The following is a 12,014-nucleotide window of genomic DNA, read 5'->3' on the forward strand; positions in this document are numbered from 1 at the left end:
TAGAAAGCAAACTTACCTAATTCGCTAACCGAAACAAACGTAAGCGCAAAATATCCGGTACAACGATTTCGTTATGTTATCTGGATTTAACTTAGAAAATACGAGTTTGTCCTTTTGTACGATTAACGTACAGCTTATTGGAATAAGTTAACGCTACAAAGTCGCATTTAGAAAAACGTGGCTTGGTCTGCGTTTGCTCTTAATGTCTGATTTATAAAAAAGAGTAGAACACGGACTGGCGGAAAAACTCGCGATTCGTTTACACTTCCTCGCGATACGTTGGCCTTTCTCTCTGAGGAGTCGGTCGGTTCGGCTTCCCTTCGACGATACACGTAGTTACGAACGTAGGTTCGCGTGCGAATTCGCCAGGCGAACCGTCCCACTTGGCATAAAGTATCGGAATAGAAGCGTTCACCGTCGCTTGCACTCGCGCGGCTCGATCCTCTCGCGATGAAATCGCGCGAGCGCGTACCAGCACGTATTTCCAGGCGACGAGAACCACGTGCATCCTTGAGCCGCTTCGAGGTTCGTGAACCTGCCTCTCGCGAGCCGATGGACACGCGGATCGACGTCAGATCAGTCGCGAGCCTTTTATGCATCGAAGGAAAATACGGTGTGATACGGTCGACGAATTAACGCTGCTCAGAACCTTCGATACGTTTCGAAATGTTCAGAAGAATGATCGAGCTATATGAAAATACGTACTTATCCAATCGGAAATGTAAAATCGTTTAATCGACGTAGGAAATTTTAGAATTGTGACACCGTTCCCCAAAGAATCCGAAAAATCTGACTCGTCGTGTCTTTTTTCTGTAGTCTTAGCAATAGTAATTAGGAAACTGAAACTGGTGTCGTGCTAATTCGACGACCGGCGACGATATATCCTCCAAAGAAGATTCGTTATTTACGATTTTGATACTTATATTGAAAGAAGCTAGAGGATATTTTTTTCGAATGGAAAAAAATGGAGAAAGATAAGGCAATCGCGAGAAGATAGATACAACGTCGTATAAATAATTTACGTACGTAGGTCGACGAAAAAAGATATGTTGACAATATGCAGATTTAGTTTCTCACGGAAAAATCAGATCTCCGTTTCTATATTCGCTTATCGGTGTTCCGTGTTTGTAACAAGGCTAATGGTAAATACGATAGGGATCTTTAGCACGATACCTACACGCGTGTCAAATGCCCGCGTAATCGTTTGATCGATATCTAGTAAACGCGAGGCTTTAAACTGCTTCGAGGATTTATTAAATTCTTCGTAACAAGACTACTACATTGTAATATCGTGTACTGTTACTCGCATTAATATTCTGACGCAGCATTATCTCCGTTCGTTCGTTGCTTTCGTTACTTTTGCATCGTGTTTACTACGATCCTACTCTGACCGTGGTAAGCTAAGAATCGCGCGATTCTTAAAAATACGATTTCTATGATCTTCTAAGCAAATTGCGAAAAATATTTACACTTAACGCGTAAGATTTTGTGAAATACCAAAGACTAAAGGCGATACACGCGGCACGTTAAAGGTAAAAGCACCGGATACGCTAAGACAATTAGGACGCGAGATTGGGCCAAAGTTACGCGAATCGCGATCGATTTATCTCTAAACAAGGAAGTCGGCGTCGATCGTGTCCACCGACTCGCGATCTGACATTTTCGCAGCCTTTCACCGGGTCGCTGTAGTAGCCAGTAGCAGCAGTAGCTACCGTCCAAGGAGCGCGAACATTTCTATCCAGAATGGAGTCCAAGGATCTCTCGGTTCGTTGTATTTCGCAATAGTGCGCGTGTCTAGCGTCGTATTACCGTACCGGTCAATAATCCATCGCCTCTTCTCCAAGTCGGCGAAGGAGCGAGCGCGAAGAGAAGAGAAGAGGCTCGTGAAAGGAGAACGATCCCTTGGATCGTTTTTTTTTTTTTTTCGAGGGAACAAGCCACGGGAACACGTTCGAATACCCACGGACGCTGATGTATCCTTGTTTGTAGCTGGCAGACGAACAGATCGCAAGGATGCAAGACGCGATTCAACAACGAATTTTACAGAATCGCGATCGCGAAAGCTCGAAGAAGTGACGAGACCAATGGATTCTCTGCGATTTATAGCAAGACTCTACGAGTAGTGAAATATATCTATGAATTAACCAGTCTATGAATAAACTGTGAATAAAAATCTATGAATAAACCAACGACTGAAAGCAATATTCATGAGCTTTTTCTAGAATCAGCGGCTAATAAATTTTAATTACTCGTATAAACATTGACCAACGGTATATTAAAATTCATTACGCATTTCCTTCGATCGGTAACCTACTGGTTTGAAATATCTTGCTGGAATAGCTGGTCGAATGAATCACGGTAACATGTTAATAAATTTAGAGGAACGTTTCTTATTCGATCTGTGTTTTCGAGAACTATGCGGACGATACGGAGATAAGCAGGTTTCCCAAACCGTGCACGATAGTAACGAAGCTGCGCGAATATTTGGAACGCGAATACGTCAAAGATGCGTTGTGGGAGTGTTGCGTGGAAATATAGCGTAGGAAAGAAAAGAAGGTAATTTTGGCAACGATTCGGCCAACTGGCGATCGGGCCCGGAAACCGCAGCAGCTGCGGCGATCCGGTACGCAATATGCGTCGACGAATCCTACGATCTGCTGGCGACAGCTCGCAGACTCTTGCGAAACAATGGACACGGACGGAATTAGAGGACGAGCACGGCGTGTCGGATTAAAGGTTCCTGGATGAACGATGCGTCACGCGTCTCCCAGGCGCCGCTTTAATGCCGCCTTCGGAGAAAATTAATCGAAGGACAAACTCCGACACAACCGCGGTTTTCTTTGTTCTGCAATTTCTGTCTAGAGGCAGAAAAAGTAGGTTGCTTGCCAAATAATCGTCTTTCATATTGTTTATTCGGTTATGACGCGTCTCGCTGACCTAATTTCCCGCTTCCTTTGTTACTTTCCGTTTGGTTGTTTACATTACCCATCTGTATACTCGCATTTTCCGATACGTTTGTTTACACTTTCGATTTGTTTACTTTCGAACGCGTTGAATCGACGAGCGACTGTATACCACTCGCATTACGCAAAAGTATATAAAAACGTAAAAAGCGATCTACTTATTAGCACGGTAATAAGCGAAAATCGGCGCGGTTCGACACTGCGTAATTAAGCGTTGCTCGATGCTTCGAAGTTCCTGCTCGACGGCCGAAGATCGGCGATACAAGCGCAAAACACAGAGAAACGCGAGAAACTGGAAAACGACGAGCATGCTCGTAAATCCAACGATTTAACTTAGGCCGACGCTCGTTCCCTGGAGAACTCCTTCCTTCCCCTTGTCGCCCTTACTCTTTTACTCTTTATCCCTCAACTCGTTCGTTCTCTGTCCGATTGTCCCGATGAACCAGTGAATCCGCCAAGAAGAGAGGGAGAATCATCCCCCGTTAATGCCGAAGTAATGACTAGGGTGGCAACGTTGAAGAACCCTCGACGAGTCGCCATTGCCACCGTTGCTAGCACACCCCTTCTCCGCTACTCGCCACCCCAATAGAGCTCTACGTGGGGCTGGACGACACACGCGTGTACCAGGAGGCCCGTGTCAATCATGGCCAGAGGCCAGGGGAACGGCATTGGCTTTCGAGAAATAAAATCACCGCCTCGAAACTCGGCACCATTTGCATGGAAATTTTCAAGAGACGCTCTTGCATGCACAGTTTTGCATTGATTTTTCTCTCTCTGTCGATTCTCCGACGATCGTCTCGATCGACGGTAGAAAATTTATATTTCCGAATCTAACGAGTTGCTGGATATCGATAAATTAACGAGAACGCGCTTGTCGCGGTTCTTCTCGCGAGTTCTTCGATTTGTTTCCATTCGAACGCTGACTTTTGCTCGAATGACTTTCTCGTCGGATCGACGAAAGAGCCTGAAACGTGCCGACGTAGAAAAAATTCACCGTTGCGACGAACAGCCTGTACAGAGTGTCTTTTAATTTCAATGGCGCGCTTTGTTCCACTCCGTAATTTGCTACGCCGATACGTTTCAGTATTTTTCTTCGTTTGGAACAAAAGGCGAATAAGGCGAAGAGAAATTAACGGAAGAAAATTGAAGGGGAATCCTTTTCAGGGAAAATTGCCTGAAAGGCTGATATGGAAACAAAAATGGAGGGGTGCCGGACCGCCATTTTCACGTGTCGCCTCCTCTATTAGACTCGTAAATCGTTGGAACGCAATCGGTTGGAGCTATCGCGGTTTCGTCCTAACGGCGTATAATAACCGGCCGAATCGACGATAACGAAATCCATAAAACGGGTTACGCGGCTATTCTAGATTCCAGGAAGCGTTCCACCTGTCTGCCTGCCTCCCCAGTGTCAAGTTAGGGCCCCTGGATCCTATCTGTCTCGACTAGCAGTTACGATCCTAATCGTAAACAACGGTATGGCCGATCGGTCGCCATTAAGTCGGCGCCCGAAGGGAGCGAAAGGGCCGGCCTCTGCCTCGTTTCGCCTCTCCATTTCCTGTTGCTGGAAAGTTTCGCCCTTGGGCGACCACGTGATCACCCGAAAAGAAGAACCGTTTACGCAGGTGGCGACTCGAGCGTGCATGTGGAAACGAAGGGAAGAATCCAAAGAAATTACGACCACCATCCGCTACTTCGATTCCTGTCCAATAATTCTCCTAATCGAAATCGCGATCCTGTGTTTTACCGTACGCGTCTACGTACCGAAGACGATTGCCTCTTGACTCTTTCGCTCGCGCTATATGCTTTTTACGGCGTAAATTGTCGAAAGAGAGTAACACGTGTTTTTTACAACGTAAGATAGCAAAACAAAGTAAAATGTGTTAGAATTATCCAATAAAAAGTAGGTATAAAAAGTAAATGTCCTGGTAGCAGTGGTCAAGAATATATATTGCAAACAGCAAGGCTGTGCATTTAAGGGTAAAAAGAGATACTTAACGCCGACAGGAAAGTTAACACGCAGGGTGAACACGCGGTAAAGAATGCAGAGCCGTTCTTCACGGCGATGAACTGTGGCGGTTAAACGAGGTCGCTGGAGGAATAGATTGGCCTAAACAACAGGGGTAGATGGACAGGATAGCAAACGACTTGGCAGCTTCGCGAAACGTACGGCATTAAGTCACGAAAATTCACGGACGATCGTTCCACGAGCGAACGCCATTGCCGATATAAATAAAGTCGTGCCACGTGGCGATCCATACGCGATCTAATAAAAATTTGTCGGCACGCGAAAGCCCTGTAATTACGAGCACCGACTTCTCGATAATAACGTCCGCGTCCACCGATCGCTACGTAATACAGAAATTAATGGCGCGCTTCCTTGGAAAACGGCCCGCCTAAGAAACCGAGGAAAAGAACAATGAGTCACCGGTGGAACCGGGTAGTAGGAGACCATCTGTCCCGGAAATCGATTTCATTCGTACGTGTAAGTACACCCACTCGCTCGGAAGTACCTATATATAAATAATACAAATATTCGCTACAGTATTCGAGTGTCGTGTTTCGAGCACTACTCGAGACAGTTACCGAGAAACCAGATACGAGTAGAAGAGAGATTTCATTCCTTTACGCTTTAAACTCTCAAACCAGCGTAGTAACGTTCGAAGAAAGATGGTAGATAACTTTTGCAAGTTTTCGTAAATATCCTAATACTTGCGAACTCGTGCGTACCTTTTCCCTTTCTTCCTATAACTCGCGCGGAAGCGATTTTCGATAACCCGTATAGCATCCTCGGCGTCTAACGTGCCATACGCAACGCTCGATCGAAGTTAATGGCGAAATGAATTTAACGGAGGCAACTGCGACGCGTAACCCTCCATTACCGGGCACCATTGTAATTTGTGGTTGTCTTTCTTCCGGCTGCCGTGCCAGCAGCACTTTATGGAATTGCCCGGCGGAGATAAATCGAGACTCGACGATTCAGAGGATCGTAACGATTTGTCTGCATCATGATCTAACCGTTGACTAGCTTCGCGCCGATCGAATAGCTCGTCCGGTCTTATTCGCTAGCTTCGTTCTTTAGTTTGTTTAAATTTTCTATTCTCTATTCGTTCGAGATCCCTGTGGTCGCGCGATTCCCTTGATCTTCCCTCGGATTCAAAGCCCGGGGCATCAATCTCGCCAGACGTTGACAGCTTCTCTCCTGTCTCTTTGACGACCGACGACACAGATGACTCCATCTTGAATCTCTTTGCAAGGGGGAAACCACGTTTATGACGCGTTCCATCCAGTAACTCGCGCCCTGCGCATCCCTTTTCCTTCTTCTTGTTATATGTAACGTTCGGATAACGCGTGAAAATGCTGCGATCGCGGTAATGTGACACGAGGATCGCGAAAGCTTCAGCGGCGTTCTCGCTCGAGCACCTTTTAGCTGGCTGTTGTTGCTGCATATTGAAAGCAGCGTAAAGTGTAGCTATTTAAGTCACGTGTTTCTTATTTCTTTTCGATCTCTGTAACGCCCCAAGCGAAAGCACGCAAAAGGCAACAAATTTCGTTGCTATTTTCGATCGGTGTGCGGCGAAACGCGCAATGTTGCCAAAACGTATACTTTAGTCGCGTATAGCCATCCAGCGTGAACGCCCTGTCCTTGGCGATTGTTGTTTCAGTAAGTAATTTACGTGTGTGGTGAGACGAGAAAGAGTCGGCAAGCAACAACCTTCTGGAGAAACACGAGACGTCGATAAGAAGTTCCTTATTGTCGCTTCGACGAGGACGCAGCTTTCGGCTCGCGTGAACTTGGAGTATTTCTCTTCGGAAGAAGTGAATATATCAAAGCTGGTCCCGTAAGCGAGGTCGTTTTTTACCACGCGCCAAATGAACCCGGATACCTTGGCATTCTTCGGTTCAAATCGACCGTTCGAAAAAGTGAAATATGGAGAACCGTAAAGCGACGTCATAACCCGAAACGACGTGCTGCGATCGCGATTCGAACGCGTTGGGAAACAAATTCCCTTTGAATTTTCGCATCAGTCACTCGCCTCTCTCCTTTCCTTCTAACGCCGCTGCGAAATCATTAGAGCGGACACGATTTTCAACGAGATGTGCTTACACCGAATACTTGAGCAGCGTGCGCTTTCAATTTCTAAGATTGATATCGCAACAGAGGCGTACCGAAGTACCAGCAGCTGGCGTATTCGCAAATGAGATCACGAAATTACGAGTCAAGCCAGCTTGATAAGATCTAATCGCGTCTAACGATCGAACTTCGTTCTAGCGCCAAAGACTTTTTTGTCAATCGCTGTGTCTGCCGATTATACGGCGGAACTGCGTTTCCTTGAATTTGTCGTAGACAAACAGTTTACACGATCGAAGTTCGTACAATAGAAGCTTACCGAAGGAGCTCTGAAACAAAGTTTAGCCGCGTTGATTTTCAAAGTACTTAGAAACGACAGATGTTTGTCGCACTTCCATCGATGAACAGCGATTCGTTGGTTTCCAGGATGGGAAAGGAGGCGAAGCAGAGCTCTCGAGTTTCCTGCGGGCTCTTTCTTCGCGCGTAAAATCGCGTGCTCGATCATCGAATCGGCAGAGGGTGTACAATGATCGAAAAAGGGATCGCTGGGAGTGGCATCGTGATTGGGGGTGACGTACGTTTTTCTAGGTAACACGGAACGTCACGCGAAACGTATAATTTTCGGCAATAATTCCTGGACACGGACGATTTGAGGAGAATCGACGCGTGCTTCCGGAACGTGAAATCCCTCGACCAGAAACAGGAACCGTCTTCTATAAAATCGACCATGTGGAGTAAATCATTGGCGAAATAAGGGATATTGCAATAGCGAAATACTCGCGCCGAAACTAGGTCGCCTCGAGAGATTTCGTAACTATTTTACAATTGAACATCCTGTACTAAAATCTTCTAGCTTTAAATTTAAAGTCCGCTTGAACGACGAACATCAACTAATTGTTACTTTAAACGAAACAAGTACAAATATATCTAACTATATTTGTACAGTACTTGAAACAGTATTAAAGCCGAGTGAAAACGAAATTTCCAAACTGGCGCGATATTACTCGTACGAAGAAACGATCTCCATTTCGACGATAAAGCATTTCTTCCTCTCCCAATAGTAGAATAGTTGGTACATGCTATTCTACGGTGAGTTCAGACATAGAAAACGAGTTTCAAAGGGGAAGTGGACGATGACGGGCATTGGTAGAATAGAAAGAGGTTCCGTTTTGTGTTCCCAGACGACGGAATGGCTTTTCAATCTCGTCGGACTGATTTTTTTTTTGTGCTCGGGAATGCCGATGAAAAATCACGGGCGCAACGATGATCGATGTGTTCGCCGATACAGGACCGAGGAGAGAACAGAGAAAAGGGACCCGTATATTCTCGATGCGTTATCGGCTTCGAAACGCAGCGACGGATCTACATCAAGGTAATCACGACGATACGTCATATGGAAAAAGCTTATACACACGTGTGCACGTACACGGATGGAACGAGGGGATTTGGATATACAGATTCATCGGCGAGCCTCTCTATATTCCGCCATCGTTCTCCACGGGACTCGCTTTCTCGTAGGGTGCGAGCAAAAATCACGACTGGTAAATTAGGCATCTGCCCGCGTTATGCGGATCCCGACATTTATCAAGTAGAGCAACCGATCCGGGATTTCTGGTTCGGGAATTTATCAAGAGCGTATCGGGGAGCCGAGGAATACGCGGCGGTAAACGACAGAAATTTTGGAAGCCTATGAAAGTCTACGGACGAATAATTTATTTCATTTTGATGTTCGTCGATCGAATAGAATCACGGATAAGAAATTTTGGAAACTTACGAGAGTCTTCGATCGAGCGATTTGTTTCTCGTACGTTGATATTCGTAAATCGACTATATTCGTAGTCGAACGATGAATCGTACAGAAGAAAAAGGAGGAAATTTTGGAAACTACGAACATTTTCAAACGGAGAGTTTACTTCTTGGATATTGGTATTCGTAAATGGAATATCGCGACGGATAGTCGCGCGGATGTTTGCGCATTCGTGGGTCATTTAAATGCGCAAAGATACGTAGAACGGCTCGTATACGACCACTACGTAACAAGAGCCACGTTAAATAATAATTCTTGGAACTGGAAGATAATAAGCGAAGGAAGCCTCGTGTCAAGGGAATCGTAAATAGGCATCTGTTTCGTAGAACGTGTTCCGCTTTGGGACCGAGAGTAAAATATTTCAGCGAAATCGTCGCGTGGTTCCCAGCTCTTTTACGATCTTCGTGAACTAAAAAGAGAGAGAGAGATCGAACACGTGGTGAAATTCAGCAGAGCGGCGCCTGTTGTCTCTGCTCGGTTTCACCTCCCTTCCATCACCTCTCTTTGGTGGAACCAAAAACGAGAAACGACCAAGGACGCTGGAGAAAGAGAAGGAGGAAGAGAACGAGGATAGCGAAAAAAACGAGAAGAACGACCTGTTCTACGCCTTCGATTCCGGCTGCCCAAGAGCAGACTAGTTTCCGCCGCGCGGTTTGACCCACATACGCGCACGTGTGCGAATCCGCGCGGGAAGGTCGAGGCGAAACGCGCGTCTTCCCTTTTTATCCAGGCAGGCACGAATGTAAATTGTTGGTGCAAGCGCGTGTAAGTGTGCGTGCGAGAGAGACTCGATACGTAATAGGGGCCCTTAGCGAGCGAGGGAGACCTTGGGCCCCGCATAACCAACCTAACTGGCTCTGCCTTCCAGCTGCCGTTCGCGCATAACACGCACCGCAACTCTGCCTCTCCCTTGCAAATTATCGCGACCTTGGATCCTCCACGGCCGACCAGGAACTGCACGTGCGGTCTTTTCTGTATGCCAGAACGTGTTCCAACTGCGTGGAATTTTAAATTCCCGTTTTCAGGGTTTAATCCGAAGATCGACTGCGAGTAAAAGCTTGTAAACGTGTTGCACATTAGCTGGATAAACTTTGTAGCTTATTTAACACGCACACTGTCACGCGAATTTTATATATTTTCCCCTGATAGCCGCGATAGACTCAAATATACTACGCCGTAACGTTTCGTTCGCGCAAATTTTTATTTACGCCGTAACCTTTCGTTCCTCCGCTATATCGTCGTTCGTTGGTAACAAGGCGCGACCTCTCGGAAACGGCAAATAAAAGCGTGGAATCTGAAACGGCAAAGGATAAAAAAAGAATCGCGTGGTTTTTTTTTTTTGTCGAAGGACATGCTCGATAGCCACGGCGCTTCTACGCACCACGGCTCTTTTGCAACGTGATTCGGATCTCTTCCGAATAAGAAATCGTTTAAAGGCGACAAAAGAAATATCTGAAAGGATCGCTTTAATTTTTGCGAGAGCACGGTTACCTCGTGCTACTAGGGAATTAATTAAAAGGAAAGTACGAAGGGTTGGCGATGTCCCCGTTCGGCAAAGTGTTTTCGATGCGTCTTAGAGGCCCCTCGGGCTAGGCGATGGACGAAGATAGTTGGAGAGATCGAGGGTATACGGGAATTATGGGACGACGAACGGTCCTCGAAAGGACCCCGGGGGCGTTGGATCATTATTTTCACGGGAGGCGGCTGCTCAATGGGCCGCAATCCCTCACGCGGCGATCGACGATATTACGAATCTGCCCTTAATCGGGACAGCTCTTCGGGATACAACGGTTCGCTCGACAAATCGCTGGACACCGGGAAAAAAAGCATGAGTAAGCGAGAACCGCGGCTAGCTCGTAAACCCCCTGCGAGCTTCGAATATATGACAGAGTCAAAACCACGACGGCGACCGATCAAATATCGCGGATAACCAGGAACGAGCACGTGCGTATGTCGCGCTCATCGATGTCTGTTAGCGGTTGTACGGTTCGTTCGACGGTAGACGTTCGAACGAGATACCTGCCCGGAAAATGTAAGATATCGTGATTCTGTTCGATCCCAGAGATATATAACAATTACGTTTGTGTTGGGACAATATCGGTTAACGAAGATTTTGTCGCGGTGAATATTCGTTGTTTGTACATGTTGAATTCTAATTTTACACGTGAACGTTTTGTTGGAAAAGATAATTGTAAAGGACGAACACGGTGAGCGATTTCATCGGAATATTTCGAGCATGAAATAGCAACACGAGGACGAGTGGTATGCTAATGTGCTGATTTCGTACTGTTAGACCCTTAAACAGGATGTTAGCCAAGCCAAACATTTCAGAAAATTATCAATTATCTCTTCATATACCAGATAACGTTTCACAATTTGCAGTTACGTGCGATTATACGCGCTAAATGTTAAACAGCGTATCGCTAAAGAATCTTGTAAGGTAGAAAGAAACTCGTTACGCGCTCGTATTCGGCATAAAGAGCGCATTCAAAATCACGCGTTATACCTCGTACAACAAGAAACAGCGCATTTAAACGAAATTCCGGACAAGTTGCTACCTTCCCTGTAAACACCACGTAAAAAAGAAGAACTATGCTTCAACTCCCTTTACTATATACCCACTTTTTCCCTTGATGATTCCGTAAAGCCGCCTACACTTTCTCCCCTTCAGAAGATCCCAACATCTAAGATCATCAGCCGCAAGATGAACCTAAAAATCCTGGAGGATCGCGTGGAAAAAGGTAAAGAAGGAGGGCGTCAAAAGGAGATCTGGCAAGAAAGATGTTTCCCCGTGGAAATTGCCCGATTCCAAGCTTACAGGGGAGGTCGGGATAAATGGAGGTTCGGCAGGGGTAAATTCTTCCGCGAACTAATTCGCGAGCGTCTCGTGCAGTCTGTCGCGGGTCATCCAGAGGATGAGGTCTCTGCATAGACGGCGTAAGGTCGTAGACGCCATATTTGAAATTCAGATGCTCGGATTGTTTCGCTAAATCAAGAGAAATGTGGCCCGGGTGAGTTCCAACGACGAAATATCGCGCGCAACCCCCGAGAAGCGCGACGTGTCGTGTAACTCAAACTCCTCCTCGCCCATGCAGCCACCCCTAGCTCCGAGTGTCACGTATGTTTATGGCTAAATCACTTTCGTTCTCGTCGGATGTCGTTCTTTCTGACTTTC

At 46.3% G+C, this 12,014-nt stretch overlaps 1 long non-coding RNA gene across 3 annotated transcripts in view; it reads right to left on the reverse strand.

Annotated features, from left to right (window-relative positions):
• The window catches only part of LOC139991046 (uncharacterized), a 139,890-nt gene that overhangs the window by 94,676 nt on the left and 33,200 nt on the right, over nt 1–12,014 (reverse strand). The window lies entirely within an intron of this gene.

This window comes from Bombus fervidus, chromosome 9, assembly GCF_041682495.2.
Source record: "Bombus fervidus isolate BK054 chromosome 9, iyBomFerv1, whole genome shotgun sequence".
NCBI lineage: Eukaryota > Metazoa > Arthropoda > Insecta > Hymenoptera > Apidae > Bombus > Bombus fervidus.